This window comes from Lotus japonicus, chromosome 1 (assembly GCF_012489685.1).
Source record: "Lotus japonicus ecotype B-129 chromosome 1, LjGifu_v1.2".
NCBI lineage: Eukaryota > Viridiplantae > Streptophyta > Magnoliopsida > Fabales > Fabaceae > Lotus > Lotus japonicus.
This window is the reverse complement of record NC_080041.1, coordinates 121,528,599-121,541,368: the sequence shown is the minus strand read 5'-3', so window position 1 is coordinate 121,541,368 and position 12,770 is coordinate 121,528,599. Positions and strand designations below refer to the sequence as shown.

The following is a 12,770-nucleotide window of genomic DNA, read 5'->3' as shown; positions in this document are numbered from 1 at the left end:
ATGTTCCAATCTAAACTATCAATTCAGTTTTGGTCCTTTGCTGTTTTGCATGCTGTGTACTTGATCAATATTTTACCTTCAAAGGTTTTATCTTTCAAAACACCATTTATGGTTTTGCATAACATTAAACCTGACTTAGCTCAATTAAGAGTTTTTGGTTCCCTATGTTATGCAACTACCATTAAGGCACACAGAACTAAATTTGAACCAAGGGCTAGAAAGTGTGTCTTACTTGGTTACAAGGACGGGGTCAAAGGTTATCTTCTTTTAGATTTGCAAAATCGAGAGATTTTTCTCTCTAGAAATGTTATTTTCTATGAGAACATTTTCCCATTTCATGGCAGTGGCACTGAATCATACACTTCTACCCTTAATTCCTTGTCCTTACCCACTGACATTAATTCCTCTACCACTGATTCCTCTACCACTGATCCTATACCACCAAATGTCCCAAACACACAAACTCCTCTTCCTCCTCCACCCCCTGTTTCTCCCCCTCTGCCCTTAGTCAGACAGTCTGCCAGACCCAAGACAAAACCTTCTTACTTACAGGATTACCATTGCAATTTGGTCCATACTACATCTCAGGTTTCTCAATCATCTGGTACACATTATCCTCTCTCTGATTTTTTATCCTATTCTTCTCTTTCTCCTACATATCAATCTTTTGTTCTCTCTTGTTCTACACTTGTTGAACCTACAACTTATAACCAAGCTGTGAAAGAGGAATGTTGGAGGGAGGCTATGGACCTTGAAATTGCAGCTCTCGAGAAAACACATACTTGGGAATTGACTGACTTACCTCCTGGCAAGCATCCTATTGGGTGCAAATGGGTATATAAGATCAAGCGGCATGCAGATGGTAGCATTGAACGTTTTAAGGCTCGGTTAGTCGCCAAAGGCTACACACAGCAGGAGGGTTTGGATTACTTTGACACTTTTTCTCCAGTTGTTAAAATGACTACTGTGAGATTGGTTCTTGCCATGGCAGCTTCAAATAATTGGTACTTGAAGCAATTGGATGTAAATAATGCTTTTTTGCATGGTAATTTGGATGAAGAGGTTTACATGTTGCCTCCCCCTGGTTATCAAACAACTCGTTCTACTCAGGTCTGCAGACTCATCAAATCCTTATATGGTTTGAAACAAGCCAGCAGACAATGGAACTACAAGTTGACTACTTCCCTGCTTTCCTTGGGATACACGCAATCCAAGAGTGATTATTCTTTGTTTGTCAAACACACTGATGGCCATCTCACCATTCTTCTTGTGTATGTTGATGATATTGTTCTGACTGGTGATGACTTGCAGGAAATTACTAAGGTCAAGCAATTTCTCGACACTCAATTCAAAATCAAGGATTTAGGAGATCTCAGATATTTCCTTGGTTTTGAGGTGGCCCGATCCAAGCAGGGGTTAGTTCTTTCTCAGAGAAAATATGCCTTGGAATTAATAGAGGAGGCAGGTTTATTGGCCTGTCAACCAGTCACAACACCAATGATTTCAGGCACCAAGTTCACAGCACAAACCGATAATCCATTTTCGGATGTTTCTGCCTATAGAAGGCTTATAGGTCGACTTCTATATCTCACCAATACCAGGCCTGACTTGTGCTTTGCTGTGAGTACATTGAGTCAGTTCCTCTCCAAGCCAATGAAGGAACACCATGATGCTGCACTTCGAGTCTTACGTTATCTCAAACAGCAACCTGGTCAGGGGTTATTCTTTTCAGCTAGCTCCACACATAAAATCACAGGTTTTTGTGATTCAGATTGGGCCTCCTGCGTTGACACCAGAAGATCAGTCACAGGGTACAATCTGTTTTATGGTTCCTCATTGATCAGTTGGAAATCAAAGAAACAAAGCACAGTCTCCAGGTCATCCTCCGAAGCTGAGTATCGTGCCATTGCTACTACAGCTTGTGAAATTCAGTGGTTGATATACTTATTAGCAGATCTTCATCAGCCTATGGTGACTCCAGTAGCTTTGTTCTATGACAATCTCTCAGCCATTCATATTGCTCAAAATCCCACCTTTCATGAGCGAACAAAACATATTGAGATTGATTGTCACTTGGTGAGAGACAAGATTCAACAAGGCATCCTCAAACTCATGCCTATCCCGACAACTGCACAACTTGCAGATCTCCATACTAAAGCTCTCCCTGCTCCTCAGTTTCAGTTGTTATTGTCCAAGCTTAGTCTCAAAAATTTGTATGTCTAAGCTTGAGGGAAGGTATTGGAAATATAGTTAAATTAGAGGACTAATAGTTAATTATGCAGAATATAGTCAGTTAGTTAGTTGGAGGTTGTTAGAGTTAGTTAGAGGCTGTTAGAGTTAGTTGGAGGTTGTTAGCAGTTCTGTTATTTTTTCTTTCTCTTGTAGCTATGTGTATATAAGTAGAATCACTTCTGAATTCAATAACAATGAGAAATTCAGCCAAATACACTTCTCTCAAGAGTAGGCCTAACAAAACTCCACCAGTCAATAAACCAAGCTCCAAATGGGTCAACATTTCAAATACAGGCAGTGCAGCGATTCTTTGCAGTGTAAGAACCTCTGACCCATCATGATATTTGAGATGTTTGACTTGACTGAATTGTTGGAGAAGCAGTAAAGCGCAGGATCCTGTTTGGGGAACTCTTTGTTCGATGATATTAGCATAAGCATCATGAGCCGATGATGGATGAGAGAGAGTAATAGGCTGTGATATCCCAATAGTAGAATAAGTGAATTCTGTGAGATGCAAAGCAGAAATCTGGATGGTGCAGGTAGGGGACTGGTGAGATACTGATTCAGAAATAGTGATGTAAACCCTTTCAAGCAGGGGTGCTTCCAAGGTGACAAGACAGTTGTTATTTGCAGCAGCACTCTTGTAGTCCTCTTGGAGATCCAAGAGATCCATGAATTAACAAGGCATGCATCATACTTATTATTGTCATAGATGACAAGAGATAAATTATCAAAAGTTAAACATTTGGTAAGATGAAGTACCCTGTGAACAAAGTTTATGAAGTGCTGTTTTCCATAGAAGACACTATCATCCAATTCCAGATTATTGATGAATGTCCACCGTGATACCCATCTCTTGGATAATACACTGGTGCGAACGGCATCTTTTGTTGGGAGAAAAGAGAGAATGCTGCCGATCAGATGTTCAGGTAGCTTGCTCCATATGTCTTCTTCATCTTCACCGGACTTCATTCTGCTTCAAGATCGAGATCTAGGTCACAACTCACAAACGCGCTCGCTCGCTCGGTGCCTGTCTTGTCTTGTCTTGTGTTTGCCTGATTCATCTTATTTTAGGATTTTAGGATTTATATAAAAAAAAGAGTAAAGTATACTCACCCCCCTCAAGTTTTGTTAGAATAACACTCCACCCCATTCTTATCTAAAATCTACACCCCACCCCATTTTATATAGAGGCAAATTTAGTGACGAAAAATATTCTTCATTAATAATTAGTTATTATTTAAATTTTTAATCAATAATTTCAAAAAATATTTTCAATATAATCCAATAAATATAAAAATGAAAACATTACAGTCCTCCTCATTCTCTCAATCGCGTTCTTCCTCCGTAAATTCACAATGCAAATTCTGCAATAGCACACATGACTGGTTGACAAACCATATCTCGAACATAGTGAAACATGCTTGTGTTTTCATATTTGGGAATAATTCAATTTTAATCAAAATAATCTATTTATACCTCCAATTTTAAAATTGGATTGTAGACCCAAAAAACAACACAAATGGGTGAAGAAAATAGAGAAACAAAATTAAGAAATATGAAGTGGATCAGAGGTTATTAGAACCCAACAATGCGGTGGAGCACCGTTTTTAACAAAATCCAACAACATCTTAAACCAACAAAGTGTTCGCTCACAACTTAAAGGGGTGAAGTTCACAACAAGTAGTTGAACAAGTGGCTTTGGGGATCTGCGATTCACGTTCTGGGGTTCAGGTCGCAGCAAAACTTTGAGGCATGGTGGTGCCATGGGGTTTCACATTCCGGGACGGTTGTCGTCGTGTTAAAGGGAGCAAAGGTTTGGTGGTGACCGTTTGTGGTGAGAAATATAATTTGGAGATAGATGAGACGTGGACTTAACAGACAGAGTGGATGGTTTTTTTAAATTTAATTCAGTAAAATTATTTTCATAAATTGATGTATGATAGTGTATATGCATTTAATTTATTTAAATTTTAACTAATTAGTAATTATTTTTTATTAGTGACGAATTTGTTTTCGTCACTAAATTTTGCATTTATAAAAAATGGGGTGGAGTGTAGATTTTAAAAAACAATGGGGTGGAGTGTCATTCTTGCAAACCTTGAGGGGGGTGAGTGTATTTTACTCTAAAAAAAAAAACAAATCTAACAAATTATGTGAGAAAAATTTTGAAAGTCCAAAAGTACCCTGTAATAATATTGATATTCCATATTTATCCTTCCTTTTATTCCCTAACAAACCGATTGCGCTGAAGGATCGGATCGGTCTAAGTTTGGGAAATCTAAATCTAAATCTAAATCTAAATCAATATCAATATCAATATCAATCAATATCAATATCAATATCAATATATATTAGAAAAGAAGAACTCCCATCAGGCTGATTTAGTCACGTGTTATTCTCACGTTAATTCTTAGTGACGTGTCATTCTCACGTTAATTCTCATAAAAAATATTCCATGTGTCATTCTCAGGTTAATTCTCATAAAAAAATACATTTTTAAATTTTAGATTTGATTAGGATTTAGGTTTTTTATTTCTTGATTTTATCTTAATTTATTTTTGATTTATTTTTAGAGTATTAATTAATTTTTTATGGTATTTTTATTGAATTTTCGGATTTTTAATTAATTCAGGATTTTATGAGTTTTTATTGTGATTTACTAGATTTTGATATTGTTTATCTATATTTATTTTGTACCTTTTTAAATTTTAGATTTCATTAGGATATAGGTTGTTTATTTCATGATTTTATATTAATTTATCTTATTATTAATTTTTAGAGTATTAATTAATTTTATTGAATTTTCGGATTTTTAATTAATTCATGATTTTATGAGTTTTTATTGTGATTTGTTATATTTTAATAGTTTTTATCTGTCTTTATTTATTACATTTTTGTGTTTGCCTGATTCATCTTATTTTAGGATTTTAGGATATAAAAAAAAAAAAATCTAACAAATTGAGTGAGAAAAATTTAGAAAGTCCAAAAGTACCCCGTAATAATATTGATATTCCATATTTATCCTTTTATTCCCTAACAAACTGATTGCGCTGAAGGATCGGATCGGTCTAAGTTTGGGAAATATTTCCTGTTGGCAAAGCATATGCTATTAATCTTGTCTTGATCGATTCTTTATCTTGTATTTTTGCATTTCTGTTTTTATGTGGAATTTAAGGATATCCTATAATTTGTTCATAAAAACAGAGAAAGAGATGACATTAAAGTACTGGAATCATGAATGACTAGGAAAGAGCAATGCATTAGGTACATACACTACTGCATATTTCAACTTAGGAACTGATGGATCAATTCAATCTACACATAGCTTTGTATTACACAGATTTTTCTGTATATACAATCATTTCACAAAGATTTTTTTTATGAGTTTCACATTCTTATCATCATCTTCACATATTTTTCTTCATTATAGATTGGGTTAGGACCAGATTCAGAAGCCAAGATGATGGGAGATTTCGTCATTGAATGCTTTCCTCTGTGTTCAATCGCGTCAGTTCAGTACAAGTGCAGCAGGTTCATTCCCTTTACACAATTCACTTTCCCGATGAATCCCATTGTTCATATATCGTACTGCTTTTCATTTCTCTATAAGTACTTCCATTGTTTGGTGTTTCTTCTCATCCTTAACTGCATTAGTTCCTGAATTCCTGAATCAATAGATATACGAAGCTTAATTCATCCTTCATCTTTTTTTTTTTTTATGTTTAGTTTTACTCATGTCTTTTATGGCTGACCCTGTCAATTCCCTACACAGCTTACGTCCGGAAGGGATACAGGTCAAGGTTCATGTTCTTCGTTTGTGGGAGATGTGTCCTGGTGATTCCTTTAAACCAGATGCTAGCATCTCGTCTTAATCGATGTGGAGGTTATATTGCTCACTGAAATTTCTATTCGCTGCCAGTGAGGATTTCCTAAGGTATTTATATTTATAAAGTTTTTCTTTGTTTTGATTTCTATTTCTATATATATATATATATTTGCAATTTATGAAGTTTACCATGATGAACTAAGATCTACTTTCTTTCAGTCTGTGACACAATTAACCTCCCACGTGTCAATCTCAAGGAGTTGTGTACGAAATCGATGAACCTCCCAACAGTCCATCTCACACACCACCGACCTCTGGTTCATGTCCTAGAGCACCTCCAACCCAGTCTCACATTCCCATCACACACAATTACTCGAGGTAATTCCAAGCCCATGATGGGCTCCACTGCCGTTCGCACTGCTAGCAGCTTGGTCAAGAAGACATTTTCAGTTCAGAGTGCCAAGATTACGACTAAAGCCCTTTAGCCAAATGCCAGCAGCATCCCGAATAACAACCCCATAGCTGGAACTGAGGCAGTTACTAATAGCCCAATCCACATTGACCTTTAACCAGCCAGCGTCTGGTTTAATCCAACCCGAGTTAGCTAGCGGTACTCACCATGCTGCAATCAAAAGTCACACATTGGTCGTAAGCAAATCCTGGAAAAGATCCAATTTCCACCCGGTAGCCATATCATTGAAGTGAGAAAGTGGAAGCTCAATCTCAGCATGAGGAATGGAGAGAGTTGCCAGGTCTTGTAAAATATGTTCAGACACATTCTAAAGTCGCATAATCAAAGGGTAAGCATTTTTTTTAACACTGCCTTCAATTGTTCTTTATAACCAGATAAACATCATGCATCAATTTCCCAGTTTCCTACATAATTAGTTAGTTATTAATACATAGCAGCATATATGAATATGTTGGTCTGAGTTCAAAAGTCATATCATTAACTAAAGAACAAAAACAACTAACTAGATTTCAGAGGGATCCATTTTTATACACACCAGAGATTTCCATCTGTGGTAAAATATTACTTTTGTTTATTTGCCCTCCAGGTTCTTACACAGCAAAGAATGGCTGCACTGCCTGTATTTGAAATGTTGACCCATTTGGAGCTTAGTTTTTTGACTGGTGGAGTTTTGTTAGGCCTATATCAAAGGTCGCCAGTTCTCAATACTCTACGTCTCAAGGTCAGTAAATGAAACTAGCAAAACTACTCTGCCTGCACCTTTTTCTTTTCTCCCCTAAATTGCTTGTTATATACTAACTGCTTGTTTTGGATCATGTACCAAAATCTTCCGTCTCGAGGCAAAAAATAGAAGGAAGAAAAGGTTACTTTTTCGGTTATAGGATTTTGTTACATGATCCCAAACAAGCACTAAGATTTGTGAAGTCTCTGTCTTGATTTATATTGCAGGCGTAATTTTTTATTTTTTTTGCCGAAGTTTCTTAAAAACTTTTTTAAACCTTACACTAGCAGTCTTATATTTGGACTTTATTTGATGATTTGTCATCAGGGAATACCAAAATTCGACCAAGAGCTTATGGATTCTGCTGTGCCTGCCTGTTTGGCATCTACCCTCCAATTTGTGCAGTTTGAAAAAGTTTATGCACTCAAGCATGAGCTGTGTTTAGTTAAATTTGTGATGGAAAATGGCCTGGTGTTGAAGAGGATGAGTTTCGCCATTGTGAGAACTATGAAGGGCAAGCTGAAGATCATTGACGAATTTAGAGAGAAAATGCACTCATTTAAGAGAAATTCGTCTTTTCACTATGTGGATTTTTCGTATGATTACAACAATTAGGGGTACATATCTACAATGTTTTCTGATACAATGGTAGAAATTTTCTAGTGTAAAGCAGCTCAGCCCTTTCAATTTTCCCCCATCATTCTTTAGTACTATTTGGATAAAATAGTCCTTCATGACAGCAAAAGTGATTTGAGCACCCTCTTTCTGCAGATACTCCCAAGTTCCCTTTCCTCTATTCTGTGTTAAACTTTTTTTTTCTGGGTCCTAGTCTAGTGAATCCTAAATCCTAAATCTTGGGTCTTAGATAGAAAGAAAGGTCTAGAAAAGAGGGAAACAAATTCAACATGAAGAAAACTAACTTATCTCATATGGTAAGGGGAGAGAGATAGAGGAGAGGTGGGGATTCTTTCCTTAATTTTCTCTTCCCCTCCCCTTTCATACGTCAAAGCAAATCTACTACACTTTAAAAGAGACTCATGAATTCACTATTCCTAAAAGAACTTCCAATCCTGGCCGTTTATTTGACTCTCTCTCCATTTTCACTCTTTAATCCTGCCCCTTCATCTGTGAAACTTTTTTCTCCTCTATTCTACTCGAACTTCTCTGTTTGGCTTATGTCACTGATGGCGTTGAAGCAGTATGGGATGAAGGAGAGGAGTGTTTCCCTGGTATAAGTTCGTCAGTTATAGTCACCCTGCAGGCCCTGTCTCTGTCGTGGATGAATGCGAAGTGGGTACCCATGGTCTTCGTTCGTGAGCGATCGTCATTCTTTCAGGTACGTCCTCTGTTCCAGTGGTTAGGTTGCATAAGGAATCAAAGCAGGAATACGAAATGTTATGTTTTACTGTTGAGCACAATTTTGTGTCAAATTTCGTCACCATGACCCATGTTTCTTCAATCCTTTCTGTGTTAGGTGAAAATCAGAAGGAAGATAATAGATTATTCAGGAAATTGTTCAATTTGTTCACAATTTGTTGTCAACAGATCATGTGTATCAGAACTCATATATGTGCTTTACTTTGTCAGTTGATTGTTTCAATGTCAGTTGAGTACAACAGGTTTGGTATGCATAGTTGTCAAGCAAGTTTGATTCTGACATTCAATTGAATTTAAGTGAATTTAATCAAATTCTCAAAGGTTTCTCGGAAGTACAGGAAGCAGAAGCACAGATCATGGGAGAAGGTTCAATTTCGTCAGATGAACAGGTTCGTACTCTTCCCTTCAATCCCCCATGCCTCCACTAAAATTCATGATTTAATCTGGACAAATAGTTAACCTATCCTATGCGAATGACGTTCTACCGGTAGATTTATGGGTTTTATTTTTTTATATTAAGGTTTTCATCCCAATCCCTCTATAAATACTGCTATTGTTTTTGTGTTTGTTGCTGTCTGCTATGGCTGGATCATTGAATCCCCTCCGCTCCATATGAACCCTCAAAACCATATGCTCTGCATCTTGTGCTTATTGATGGAGAGGTTGTATACCAGTATTGTCATTTCTTTTTAGTTAGTCATCTTATAGTTACTACATTTATATAATACTTATTTTTTGTTGTAGCAGGGCGTGGAAATTGAAGGCTGAATTGGATAAAGATAGGAGTGTGACTATGGAGCTTCAGTCTTGCTGTTGGTGAAGCTAAGCCATTGGCAACAGTGGAAAGGTGAGAAATTTCATGGGTTGTATTTTCAGAATTTCCTGATAAAATATGGAATGTGTTTGAACTTCAAATACCCTTCATAAGTTCCAATAAAATGTTGATAACTTATTCTGTTTATAATTCCAAGGCGATTGCTTATATTTTCCATAATGATAATGCCATTTCTGTTTATAGGTAGCTCTCTCTGCATTGGATAAGTCCCTTTCTAAATTAATAGAATTTAATCCCCCTTCTTCTATTGTTCTAAGTATATTAAGTGATATTCCAGTGACGTGCCCAACTGGTAATATTTTCCCTCGCCACAACAATCAACCAGGTGGGAAAGAAACACCTGCAGTTGTGATAGTTCTGAAAATAACCTCTTCGATGTCATGGAAATTGCTTTGAGCTTTGATCAAGCTGATTGTTGAAAGATTTTTTACCACTCTACGTTTGAATCTCTCAAGACTCAATTGTAGTATAGTAAAAGGTTTTGTCGTATCCACAGGGAGGTGTAATACTTATGCCGTTCAATAGTTATCAAGCTTAAATGATGGTTGCACAATAGTTTGATTTTTGTTTAAAAACATAAAAGTAAATGAAAATAAGTAAAATAACGGAGAAACAACAGGTATGAGGAATTGTTGGGATGAGATTTCATTGAATGGCCTCTGTGCCTTCTAGTGATTCAAATACAACCAAGTCTATGCTTATGACTCATCTACACTAGTTCAACCCTACATCATCGATGTCTCGCATGAGTGGATAACAATAACTCTCTAATCCTAAACATTTATGTCTCACATGATTAAGAAAGATAGTTATCATGAAGCTTTGGTGTTTAAGTGACTAACAAACCTAACTCTATGTCTAGCAATTAGGATTATTAGGTGATTAACTCTAGTTCGGACTCTAGGCGATATAGCTCTCGCTCTCACGCCGAATCAAGCATATATGTTCTAGGTGCGCAAACTAAAACATAACATGAAGATCAAGAGAGAATCACTAACTCATAAACAAAGAACATGATTTATATCAAGGAGAATCAAATAGAAAACATAAGTATCAATCAATTACATCAAACCCCAACAAAAGAGAGATTAGTTATCCATTTTCATGGATAACTTTACAAATAGAGAAGAAGAATGAGAAGAACTGAAACCGTCGCGATGTCTCGCCGCCGAATCCGATGTCCAAGCCTCTTCTCTAGCCTCCTAAGCCTCTCTCCATGTTTCTCTTGTGTTTCCCCTCTGTTTGGGTTCTGTTCTGATCAAGATATCTCCGTCAAAATATGAAAATGACCTTTTTATAATGTGCTGTCGAGTGCCAGAGCGCTGAGCGCCCCTATTTGGCCGCTGAGCGGCCAGTTACTTAAAAGGAAGATTTCTGGAACCTCCATGGGCGCTGGGCGGCCTCTGCAACCCGCTGGGCGCCCTGTACATCTTCAAAGTCCATTTTTCTTGCCAAAACTTGCCCTCTTCCTTGAATCTTCAATCCTACAATACAAGTTGAGATTAAAACAAACTTAAGCACATTTTAGCCTAATGTTTACCTATCAATAAGTTCTAATAAAAAAAAGTATGATTTGATCAAGATTTCTCATGAATTTACAAAGATAAGTGTCTAAATTGCTCATCAAAACTAGGTAAAATTGACACTTATCACTGATGAATGGTGGGGAAATACGCTTATAAGCATGATTAAATCAAATTTAAGACTTATTCTCATGGTCATGAGAATAAACTTCTGTCTTTTTGTTTACTTATATTTAAGGATTGAGTGAAGGTACTAAAATGCCAACCAATAAGCTTCTTATTTAAGCAACATATAACTAAGGGAAGAAGTCGACTTTCAAATTCTGATGTGGTTATACACTTATAATTTGTTTTATTGTTGATGGACATGAATTTAATTGAGAGTGATTCTTCATTAGCAGTGGGGTGGGTGAATAGAAAGGAGCACAGACCATGGAAGCTTTTTTCTGTTTTGGACTATATTGATTGGCTGGTTGTGGAGGTTAATTGTGTGGTATTAGGCATATTATAAGGGAAGGGAATGACATGGCTGATTGTCTAGCAAAGAGAGGTCGGGATAGGGTGATTGATTCCATTGCGGGCTTGCTTTTCATGATACAGAAATTGTTTTGTTGGTTTCTGCATTTTGGACTGCATTTCACATTTGTGACTGAGGAGCTGGTTACATATGCTTCATGTTTCTGTGATATTGATTTGTTTGCTTTATTCAGGGTGTTGGGAGTGTGCAGGTTTTGCTTGGACAGAAGTTTCGGCTTTTTGCAAATCTTGGACCAAATGGGAAATTCTCTGGTACTCACTTGGTGGGAGTAGCAGAGAAATTGGTTTGAAGGGTCAGGTTTGTGGCCATTGTGTGAAGTTCTACAAGGAGACATTTAAGACCCTTGGAAAAACTGTTGCAATACATAGGATGCAGATTTGGAAGATGGTGCAACCAAATTGTTACAGGGTTTTGTATTCACCCGTTAATCTAGCATGAAGAAGTTGTAAATTTGATCCTTGTACTTCTACTATGTTTAGTTGGATCTTGTCTTATGTTGTTCTACTTTGTTTTTGGTTACATGGTTCCCAATATGTACTTAACTAGAATACTATCCTAAGTCTGTGATGCATCTGGATTTTAATTTGCCGTGACTTTGGATGTTTTTTTTATGCGTTGAAAAGTTATATTATTGTTTCATGTTTCCTTGAATTAATTTAGTTGTGAATTGTGATACTATCCAATGTTTGTTATGCATTTGGAATTTTCATTTGATGTGATTTTCTATGTTTTTAAATGTGGTGTACAATTATATTATTGCTGTATGGTTGTTCTTTTGTTATAGGTACATGAGTTAATTGATTCACCTTAATAAATCATCGAGTTAAATGTGTTTAACCGTAGAATCTATTGTTTGTGCATTCACGGAAAAAAAATTCCAAATGTTTATATGTTTTGTATACAGTAAAGTCAACAATCAATGCAGTTCATTGTAGATAACTATTTACCATAGGTATATAAATATATTTGGTCATTTTATAAGTGATAGAATTAAAAATGATATTACATCGAGTAGCTCGTCCGTGCATCGCACGGAGACGGGCTAAAATCCTAGTTACACAAAAAGAAGAAAATAATCAAATAAACTTTTTAAAGGTTACTTGCACCAATATCATGTACATATTCTTTTGAAAATAATTTCATGTACATTACTTACACATTTATAATGTAGAAGCTGCTGATCTTGAACTTTTTAGGAATAATTAAATCCACAGTCAACCATCTTAGATATGAGGTCCCCCTC

The 12,770-nt window shown here is 36.4% G+C and overlaps 1 long non-coding RNA gene across 4 annotated transcripts; it reads left to right on the top strand.

Annotated features, from left to right (window-relative positions):
- Positions 1-6,385: 6,385 nt before the first annotated feature.
- LOC130730009 (uncharacterized) lies at positions 6,386-12,178 on the top strand. Of its 4 annotated transcripts, none has more exons than XR_009016197.1 (6): positions 6,386-6,861; positions 7,120-7,254; positions 7,582-9,020; positions 9,152-9,293; positions 9,379-9,478; positions 11,700-12,178. It is a non-coding gene; the product is annotated as an uncharacterized LOC130730009 (long non-coding RNA). The 4 variants fall into 4 exon arrangements; XR_009016196.1 differs by having other exon boundaries at positions 6,395-6,861; positions 7,582-8,590; positions 8,740-9,293; XR_009016195.1 differs by having other exon boundaries at positions 6,397-6,861; positions 7,582-8,590; positions 8,729-9,293.
- Positions 12,179-12,770: the final 592 nt, after the last annotated feature.